Raw genomic sequence first — 10,158 nt, 5'->3', positions numbered from 1 at the left:
TCAGCCAGGGGTTTCGTATCGGACGAAAACACCCAGTTACGTGTTCAGTTGATTTAAAATGGATTTAACTAAATCCAGTTAAAATTAGTCGCAAAAAGTTAAGAAAGCAAACTCAAGAGGGCTTGTATACAAAAACAGGGTTGTAATGCTGAGGCTCTAGAAGCCGCTGGTAAGACCGCATTTGGAATATTGTGAGCAATTTTGGACACCATATCTGAGGAAGGAAGTGCTGGCTCTGGAGAAGGGCCCGAGGAGATTTACAAGAATGATCCCAGGAATGAGTAGGTTAATCTACGATGAGCGTTTGTCGGCACTGGGCCTGTACTCACTGGAGTTTGGAAGAATGAAGGGAGATCTCATTGAAACATACAGAATAGTGAAAGGCTTGGGTAGTGCGGATGTGGAGAGGATGTTTCCACCAGTGGGAGAGTCTAGGACTTCAGAATTAAAGGACGTTCTTTGAGGAAGGAGATGAGGAGAAATGTATTTAGTCAGAAGCTGGTGAATCTGTGGAATTCTTTGCCACATAAATCTGTGGAGCATGTCGGTGGATATTTTTAAGGCAGAGATGGATAGATTCTTAATTAGCACAGGAGTCAGATGTTATGTCGAGAAGGCAGGAAAAAAGGGTTAGGAGTGAGAGATAGATCAGCCATGATTTAATGGAGGAGTAGACTTAATGGGCTGAATGGCCTAATTCTACTACGATCACTTATGACCTTATGACCTGATAAGGAAATCCGTTATCAATGAGCTGACCAGGATTGTTATCAAAATTTATGGGCGATCTTCAAAGAAGGAAATCTGTGCCATAACTCTGTCTGATTTGTCAGTGACTGAAGTTTCTGGTGACTCAGGGTTGTCCCCTGTTGGAATCGCTAGGTTCACTGTTATTAACTGTCTATCATGTTGAGGCATTGCTTCAATTAGATTTGTCAGGGAAACTAGTATTCACCTCAGTCTAGGCTTTTGTCTCGGTGGAAAACACCCAGTTATTTGTCCAGACAAAGATCCTCTTCAGATTCAGATTCAGATTCAGATTCAATTTTAATTGTCATTGTCAGTGTACAGTACAGAGACAACGAAATGCATTTAGCATCTCCCTGGAAGAGCGACATAGCAAATGATTTAAATAAATAATAATAAGTGATAATAAGTGTCCGGGGGGGGGGGGGGTGATTGGCAGTCACCGAGGTACGTTGTTGAGTAGAGTGACAGCCGCCGGGAAGAAGCTGTTCCTGGACCTGCTGGTTCGGCAACGGAGAGACCTGTAGCGCCTCCCGGATGGTAGGAGGGTAAACAGTCCATGGTTGGGGTGAGAGCAGTCCTTGGCGATGCTGAGCGCCCTCCGCAGATAACGCTTGCTTTGGACAGACTCAATGGAGGGGAGCGAGGAACCGGTGATGCGTTGGGCAATTTTCACCACCCTCTGCAATGCCTTCCGGTCGGAGACAGAGCAGTTGCCATACCATACTGTGATGCAGTTGGTAAGGATGCTCTCGATGGTGCAGCGGTAGAAGTTCACCAGGATCTGAGGAGACAGATGGACCTTCTTCAGTCTCCTCAGGAAGAAGAGACGCTGGTGAGCCTTCTTGATCAGAGTTGAGGTATTGTGGGTCCAAGAGAGGTCATCGGAGATGTTGACTCCCAGGAACCTGAAGCTAGAAACACGTTCCACCTCCGTCCCGTTAATGTGGATGGGGGTGTGCGTGCCGCCCCTGGACTTCCTGAAGTCTACAATGAGCTCCTTGGTCTTCTTGGAGTTAAGGGCCAGGTTGTTGTCAGCGCACCATGCTGCTAAGTGCTGGACCTCCTCCCTGTAGGCCGACTCATCGTTGTTGCTGATGAGGCCAATCACCGTTGTATCATCTGCATACTTGATGATGGTGTTAGTACCATGTACAGGTGTGCAGTCATAGGTGAAGAGGGAGTAGAGGAGGGGGCTCAGCACACAGCCCTGTGGAACGCCGGTGTTCAGGGTGAGGGTTGAAGAGGTGTGCTTGTCTAACCTAACAGACTGGGGTCTGTTGGTTAGAAAGTCCAGTATCCAGTTGCAGAGGGAGGGGTCGATGCCCAGGTTACCGAGTTTGGTGATCAGTTTTGATGGTATAATGGTGTTGAATGCTGAGCTGTAATCGATGAACAGCATTCTTACGTAAGTGTCTCTGTTGTCGAGGTGGGAGAGGGCGGAGTGAAGTGCCGTTGAGATGGCATCCTCCGTACTCCTGTTCTTGCGGTAGGCAAACTGATAGGGATCCAGTGTGGGGGGTAGGCAGCTTTTGAGGTGTGCCAGGACCAGCCTCTCGAAGCACTTGGTGATGATGGGGGTAAGTGCAACTGGGCGGAAGTCGTTGAGGCTTGCCGCAGTGGAGTGTTTTGGCACTGGCACGATGGAGGTGGATTTAAGGCACGTGGGGACAACTGCTTGGGCAAGTGACAGGTTGAAGATGTCAGTCCAGACGTCTGTCAGCTGCGCAGCACAGGCCCTGAGCACGCGCCCGGGGATGCCGTCAGGGCCAGCAGCTTTACGTGCATTAGTCCTACTCAGTGCCACGAATACGTCGTAGGGGGTGAGTGTGAGGGGTTGGTGATCGGCAGGTAGCACAGCCTTGATGGCTGTCTCTAGATTGTCCCTGTCGAAGCGGCCATAGAAGTGGTTAAGCTCCTCAAGGAAGGAGGCGTCGCTGGATGTGGGGGTGGTGTTGGAGGGTCTGTAGTCCGTGATGGCCTGGATGCCTTGCCACATGCGTCGGGGGTCGGAGTTGTTGTTGAAGTGCTCTTACACACATACACCTGGAAAATTGAGATCTTGTGACGAATTTCTCCCTGTAACGAAAGTCCACCAACACAAGCAACATCCTGATGAATCTTTATTGGAAGGAAATGCAGGTGCTGGTTTTAATCGAAGGTAGACACAAAATGCTGGAGTAACTCAGCGTGTCGGGCAGCATCTCTGGGGAGAAGGAATGGGTGACGTTTCAGGTCGAAATCCTACTTCATGAATCAATGAATCAGATTCAGACCCGATGAATCTCCTCTGTTCCCTCTCCAGCACAAACACATCCTTCCTTGAGCATGTCGACCTGCACACAATACACCAAGTGAGGCTGACCAGCCTTGATAGCCTTCCTCGTGACCCAGAGCACCAACAATTTCCATGTCAGTACAAATGTACTTCACATGCCTACGGCACGGAAAGTGGTCGTTAATATATATCATAACCAGCAACAATCCCAGGACAGATCCCTGCTGAAGACCACTGCGTACAGATAGCCACTACCATTCCATACCTTTCATTCACAAAACTATCCTGATGCCAATACCATCTGCCTCCTTAAACCAAGTCAATCTTGGATCCAATTATCCAGGTCATATCGGATACCATATGCCTTCTCTTTCACCACTCGCCCACCATGAGGGAACATGTCCAATGCCCCATGAAAGCCCATATATTGGTTTAGCCTGAGTTGAATGAATTCTGGGTTACAGGTCCAGGATCATTTCAACCCATGAATCTCCTCTCCTTCAGCGACCCTACAATCGCGAGCCTCCACACATTCTGTGTTGCACAAGGGCCATTCAATCCCGACATTTTTCAGTGGTGGAAGCCGCCCCTCCTTCAGTCTCGCCCTCTGCTGCAGAGAACATGATCACTCGCACTAATCATATCCGGAGGAGGCGCTGTCCTGAAAGGCTGCCTGTCCTGCAGCTGTCCGTTTTTTCCCCTTCTTTTTTTATTATTTTTAGTTCGTTAAGTGTACAGTCAGGGTGTCTAAATCTTTTATGTGTGGGGGGTGGTGGGGGGGGAAGGGGGAAACTGCTTTTCCAAGTCCCTACCTGGTCGGAGGGGTTGCCTTCCTCCGAGCAGCGTCTTCGACCTGTCCTCGCGGCCTACCAGCGGGTCCTGGAGCGACGTTTCCCTGAGGGGACCTGGCCAGAACATCGGCTTTGGCGGCGGCGCAGAACGTCGGCGTTGGCGGCGGCGGCGCAGAACATCGGCATTGGCGGCGGGTTGCCTTTCCTGGGTCGCCGCGCTGGGACTCCAGTATGCTGGGACCGCAGATGAGAACATCGTGGAGCGGCCGGCTGCGACGTTTGAACTTACATCTCGCCGAGATCACCAGTGTGCGGAGCTCCGTCTGGCGTGGTCTGTTGGATTGGAAGCCGCAGGCTCCGGTGGGAAGGCGGCCGTTCCTGGCACCCCAAGCCGCTGGGGGTTCTCCCGACGCCGGAGTACCATCACCCGGCGAGAACATCGGGCGCCGTGGCGGCGACTGTGGAGGCCTCAATAGGCCCGACTATGGGAGGACAAGAGGATGGGGACTGGACTTTGTGCCTTCCCCCACAGTGGGAATCACAGTGGGGGGGATGTTTTGGTGTTGAATTTCTTTATGAATACTGTGTTGTATTTTTATTAGTGTGCTGCAAGGACATCAGAATTTCCCCTGAATAAGGGGATTAATAAAGTATTTATCTATCTATCTATATATCTATGAGCAGAAGCACCACAACTGGCATCTGAAATCGCCTCTATTCTGTGTGATGATGATGACTCTGCCCCAGGCCTCAACTCCTCCTGTGTGACTGTTCCACACTTGCCCCAATTCTCCAATATTACATCCGATATCCTGCCTGCCTTTATAAATACTTCCTGTCACCACATTTCCCAACGCACCACTTGATAATCTGATTCCCTCTCCACCACCCAACAGCGAGATCTCACAAAACCCTGCCCAATCGCTCCAAATGCTCTCTCTCTCTCTCTCTCTCTCCCTCTCCCTCTCCCTCTCCCTCTCCCTCTCCCTCTCCCTCTCCCTCTCCCTCTCCCTCTCCCTCTCCCTCTCCCTCTCCCTCTCCCTCTCCTCTCCCTCTCCCTCTCCCTCTCCCTCTCCCTCTCCCTCTCCCTCTCCCTCTCCCTCTCCCTCTCCCTCCCTCTCCTCTCCCTCTCCTCTCCCTCTCCCTCTCCCTCTCCCTCTCCCTCTCCCTCTCCCTCTCCCTCTCCCTCTCCCTCTCCCTCTCCCTCTCCCTCTCCCTCTCCCTCTCCCTCTCCCTCTCCCTCTCCCCCCGGGCAAGGTTCCAGTTGTCCGCCCGCCTGTGCCCGAGTCTCACCCCGACCCCCGGGGACTCTCTGATTCTCTGCTTCTCCCCCCAGTCTCCGTCACCCTGGATGTGGAAACAGCGCATGCGCGGCTCGAGGTGTCTGAGGATCGGAAGAGGGTGAGACTGATCGGGACCGAGAGGAGTCTCCCTGACACCGGGAAGAGGTTTACAGACTGGCCGTGTGTGCTGGGATCGGAGGGATTCACATCGGGGAGACATTACTGGGAGGTGGAGGTAGAAGCGAGTCGGTACTGGAGGCTGGGAGTCGCCGCAGAGTCTGTGGAGAGGAAGGGAGATGACGACCTAACCCCGGAGACTGGAGTCTGGAGCATCGGGCGGTATGATTTCGACTTTGATGCATTCACCTCCCCTCCATCCCCTCTCCCCGCCGATCCCATCCCCGGGAGGGTGGGAGTTTATCTCAGTTACGAGTCCGGGACAGTTTCATTTTACGACGCGGACACCAAGTCCCATCTCCACACCTTCACTGGGAATAAATTCACGGAGAAACTTTATCCTTTATTCTGGCCTGGGGATGATAACCAGTGGCTGAGAATCTGCTCCGGTTCCGCTCCGGGTGTGTAAAAGGGTCGGGTCCCGGGACCGGCGTCAGGAGCGGGGCTCAGGGGCTGTGGGGCAGAAACCCGGTGGACAACAGGTCGGCGCTGAACGAACGGCTCCCATTTAATCCCCAAATTCCGCGTCGTGAAACAAACCCCAGTGAGCGCGGAAATAAAACCAGGGGGAATGTAAATGTGGGAAGAGTGAAATAAACAGCAACTGAAATCAGAGCTGTCTGTCTGTCGATCCATTCATTTTAACGCGTTAAACCCCTGTCACACTGTGCGAGCTGACCCACCAGGTACCCCGAGTTTAAAACAAATTTAACTCGTGGTAATCACGTACAATTAACGTCGCGGGAACGTCGGAACTCGTGGACGCAACTTAGCGACTCGTGGCGCTAACGGCAGGTACCCGTGAAACTTGATAACTCTTGAAAAAATTCAAACATGTTTAAATTTTTCCACGAGTAAAATGTACTCTTGAAGTTAAAAATTGAACCAAGTTGTAAGAACGTAGTGGCCCGTGCGTTTACCTTAGTGACTCGTGAGTCCACAACTATCGTGATTTCATTTGGATTCTTCTCTGCCTTCAGGATTATTCCAAACATTTGTCACTCTTTGGGTAAAGCAATTATTTTTCTGGGTTTATGTTCTAAATATACTTTCCATTTGTTTCCACTTACAGCCCCCAGGTTAATAAATTATCTGACAATATTGAAGATTGTTTAAGTAATCTGCCTGTTGTAACTAAACACTGCAATGGTGATGTGTGGCATGGTGTGAATTTCCTCAAAGAATAAGTCAATGGTAGGATGGAATAGACAAGTGCCTGGTGTAATCCCTGTCAGGGCACAGGTTGGTTTACATCACTCAAACTGAAGACTGTCGTTCACTAACCTATGTCGACATTATTATAAACTCTATACATAGTATAGAAGTTGGGATGTAATGTTAAAATTGTACAAGGCATTGGTGAGACCAATTCTGGAGTATGGTGTACAATTTTGGTCGCCCAATTATAGGAAGGATGTCAACAAAATAGAGGGAGTACAGAGGAGATTTACTAGAATGTTGCCTGGGTTTCAGCAACTAAGTTACGGAGAAAGGTTGAATAAGTTAGGTCTTTATTCTCTGGAGCGCAGAAGGTTAAGGGGGAACTTGATAGAGGTCTTTAAAATGATGAGAGGGATAGACAGAGTTGACGTGGACAAGCTTTTCCCATTGAGAGTAGGGAAGATTCAAACAAGAGGACATGACTTCATAATTAAGGGACAGAAGTTTAGGGGTAACATGAGGGGGAACTACTTTACTCGGAGAGTGGCAGCTGTGTGGAATGAGCTTCCAGTGGAAGTGGTGGAGGCAGGTTCGATTTTATCATTTAAAAATAAATTGGATAGGTATATGGACGGGAAAGGAATGGAGGGTTATGGTATGAGTGCAGGTAGATGGGACTAGGGGAAATAATTGTTCGGCGGACTTGTAGGGCCGAGATGGCCCGTTTCCGTGCTGTAATTGTTATATGTTATATGTTTCTCGTCTGTTTTTACTACCATATTAAAATGGTGACAGTGAACATTTTTTGTCAAATACATTTTATATTGATGTTTGAATTAAATATACAGACTTATATACTACTGAAGTGTATGTAGCGAACATTATTAACTCTTTGCAGTCCCCTTAAGGCACGTTTTCTTTAAAAAATGAACTGTGGAGTGATTTTCTTTTGGATTGGGGGTGAGATGATTTGGAAATTAAGCGGTAAACCTAATATGGGTCTACACCGTTTATATAGAAGAACTAATACCATATACGTGAGACGGGGGGAGGGGGGGGGGGCAATGTCCCTGTGAATCCGAGACATCGCCAATTTAGTGTCCTGCCTGTAGTCCAGTGATTCTCCGTGCTTGTCAAGAATGGCACCCGCTCGGAGATTTACATGGTTTGGTTATGGGGGGGTCATAGAGTGTTACAGCACGGAAAAAGCCCCCTCGGTCCAACTTATTCATGCCAAGCTAGGTCCTTACTGGAGGACTTGGGTTGCAAGAAGAAGGTGGATAGGTTTGAGGTTTTTTTTCTTTGCAGTGCAGGAGGCCGAGGGATGACCTCGTCTCACATGTGGCCTCTATCCCTCTAAACATCTCATACCCACCAGGTTTCTGCAGAGTCTACAGTACAGCAAGGCTCGTGTTCCATTCACGGGAACATGAAGATAGAAACTCCTGCCCGGAATGTAGAGAGGAGTTTACAGACCGCACCCTCAGGGTGAGTCGGGCCTTGGCGAGACTGTCTGAGAAAGCTCGAACACTGAGCCTGAATCGGACAGAGAAGAAAAGTAAACTTCAGTGCGAGGAACATCAGGAAGAACTGAAGCTGTTTTGTGAAACGGACAAGAAACTGATCTGTGTGATTTGTGCAGCTGGGCGGGAACACGGAGGTGATAGATGCGCTATATCAAACACTGTTCCCTACAAAGGTACACAAAAAAGCTGGAGAAACTCAGCGGGTGCAGCAGCATCTATGGAGCGAAGGAAATAGGCAACGATCAGGTCTGAAGAAGGGTTTCGGCCCGAAACGTTGCCTTTTTCCTTCGCTCCATAGATGCTGCTGCACCCGCTGAGTTTCTCCAGCATTTTTGTGTACCTTCTTAAACACTGTTCCCTACAACACTGATTATAATTTGATGAGATACGCTAGAATTTAGGAGATTGAGAGGGGATCTTATAGAAACTTACAAAATTCTTAAAGGATTGGACAGGCTAGATGCAGGAAGATTGTTCCCGATGTTGGGGAAGTCCAGGACAAGGGGTCACAGCTTAAGGATAAGGGGGAAATCCTTTAAGACCGAGATGAGGAAAACATTTTTCACACAGAGAGTGGTGAATCTTTGGAACTCTGCCACAGAGGGTAGTTGAGGCCATAGTTCATTGGCTATATATTTATTTATTTTTTGATTTAAATCTTTTTATTTGCATTTCACAGCAATTTGCATACATACAATGATAACAGACAGTGACAGTCAAGGCATAATTGTGCAACAGTATGTAAGCGACCCTCAAAGCCCTTACCCTTACCCACCTTCAACCCACCCGAATCAGGTCTGAACCAAACGGGGACAAACAACACTCACATACATACACATCCACACAAATATGGTAAGGTAAACGAAACAAAAAGTACTAAAAAAAAAAAAGAAAAATGCGGGGTATAGTTTGGCTATATTTAAGAGGGAGTTAGATGTGGCCCTTGTGGTTAAAGGGATCAGGGGGTATGGAGAGAAGGCAGGTGCGGGATACTCAGCTGGATGATCAGCCATGATCATATTGAATGGCGGTACAGGCTCGAAGGGCCGAATGGCCTACTCCTGCACCTATTGTCTATGTTTATGTATCCCTCTCTTGTTGTTGGTTTTTGAAGGTAGCGGAGATAAGAGGGAGTTAGATGTGGCCCTTGTGGCTAAAGGGATCAGGAGGTATGGAGAGAAGGCAGGTACGGGATACTGAGTTGGGTGATCAGCCATTGAATGGCGGTGCAGGCTCGAAGGGCCGAATGGCCTCCCCCTGCAACTATTTTCTATGTATCTATGTAAGAGCGGATTACACAGCGGGCGGCATCGTTACGTACTACACGTCAGCCCATTGGATTTCGGAGGAGTGGTCTATCTTGCTCCTCTATAATCCTTGGTTTCAATGCATTAATTCTGTTTTTAATTTGTAAATCAGGGGAGAGCGCGAACGCAGTCCCCCACTACCACAAAGTTTGCAGTCGAGGATCCCGCATTTGGGGACATCGCAGGTGTCAGCAATGGGATGGCCTCGTCCTGGCAGAACCTTTTTTTTTTAATTTTCAAAATAGACTTTATTCAATTGATAAATATATACAATTCCTGAACCATTCAAACAAACAAAATTCATCCGACATTTTCGGAGACTATACAAATTTTTCCAGTACAATATTTTACATTTGTCAAATTTCACCAAACAGTCCCCCACCAGTGCCACTCTGTGGCCCCTGTCCAAGTAATAAATATATACAATGTGTACACAGTGCGAAAATTCCATCTGACATTTCAAGTTCCACAAAAAATGTCCCCCACCCGTGCCACTCATGTGGCCCCCTGGCGTGGGATAACTTCCCTTAATTTAATTTTTAATTTGAGGGGCGTCTCCACCATACTGTGCCCCCCATGTCCAGCAGCGGAAGGACCCTAGACTGTGGCCCTCCCCCACCGAGCCTTGGCGTTGGCTGCACCAAGCTTCAGCGAGTCCCTTAGCACGTACTCCTGCAGTCTGCAGTGGGCCAGTCGGCAACATTCCCTGACGGACATCTCGCTCTGCTGGGTGGTGAGCAACGCTCGGGCAGACCAAAGAGCGTCTTTCACCGAGTTAATGACCCTCCAGCAGCACTCGATGTCAGTCTCTGAATGTGTCCCTGGGAACAGTCCGTAAATCACAGAGTCCTCTGTGACGGAGCTGTTCGGGATAAATCGTTCCAGGGA

General features: G+C 49.0%; 1 non-coding gene across 1 annotated transcript; it reads right to left on the bottom strand.

Annotated features, from left to right (window-relative positions):
* Nucleotides 1-9,379: 9,379 nt before the first annotated feature.
* On the bottom strand, nt 9,380-9,537 carry LOC116969417. Its single transcript, XR_004410754.1, has one exon. It is a non-coding gene; the product is annotated as a U1 spliceosomal RNA (small nuclear RNA).
* Nucleotides 9,538-10,158: the final 621 nt, after the last annotated feature.

The sequence above is a fragment of the Amblyraja radiata genome, unplaced genomic scaffold (assembly GCF_010909765.2).
Source record: "Amblyraja radiata isolate CabotCenter1 unplaced genomic scaffold, sAmbRad1.1.pri S36, whole genome shotgun sequence".
NCBI classification, from domain to species: domain Eukaryota; kingdom Metazoa; phylum Chordata; class Chondrichthyes; order Rajiformes; family Rajidae; genus Amblyraja; species Amblyraja radiata.
Note: the sequence above shows the minus strand (reverse complement) of the source record. Positions and strands in the feature narration are given on the sequence as shown.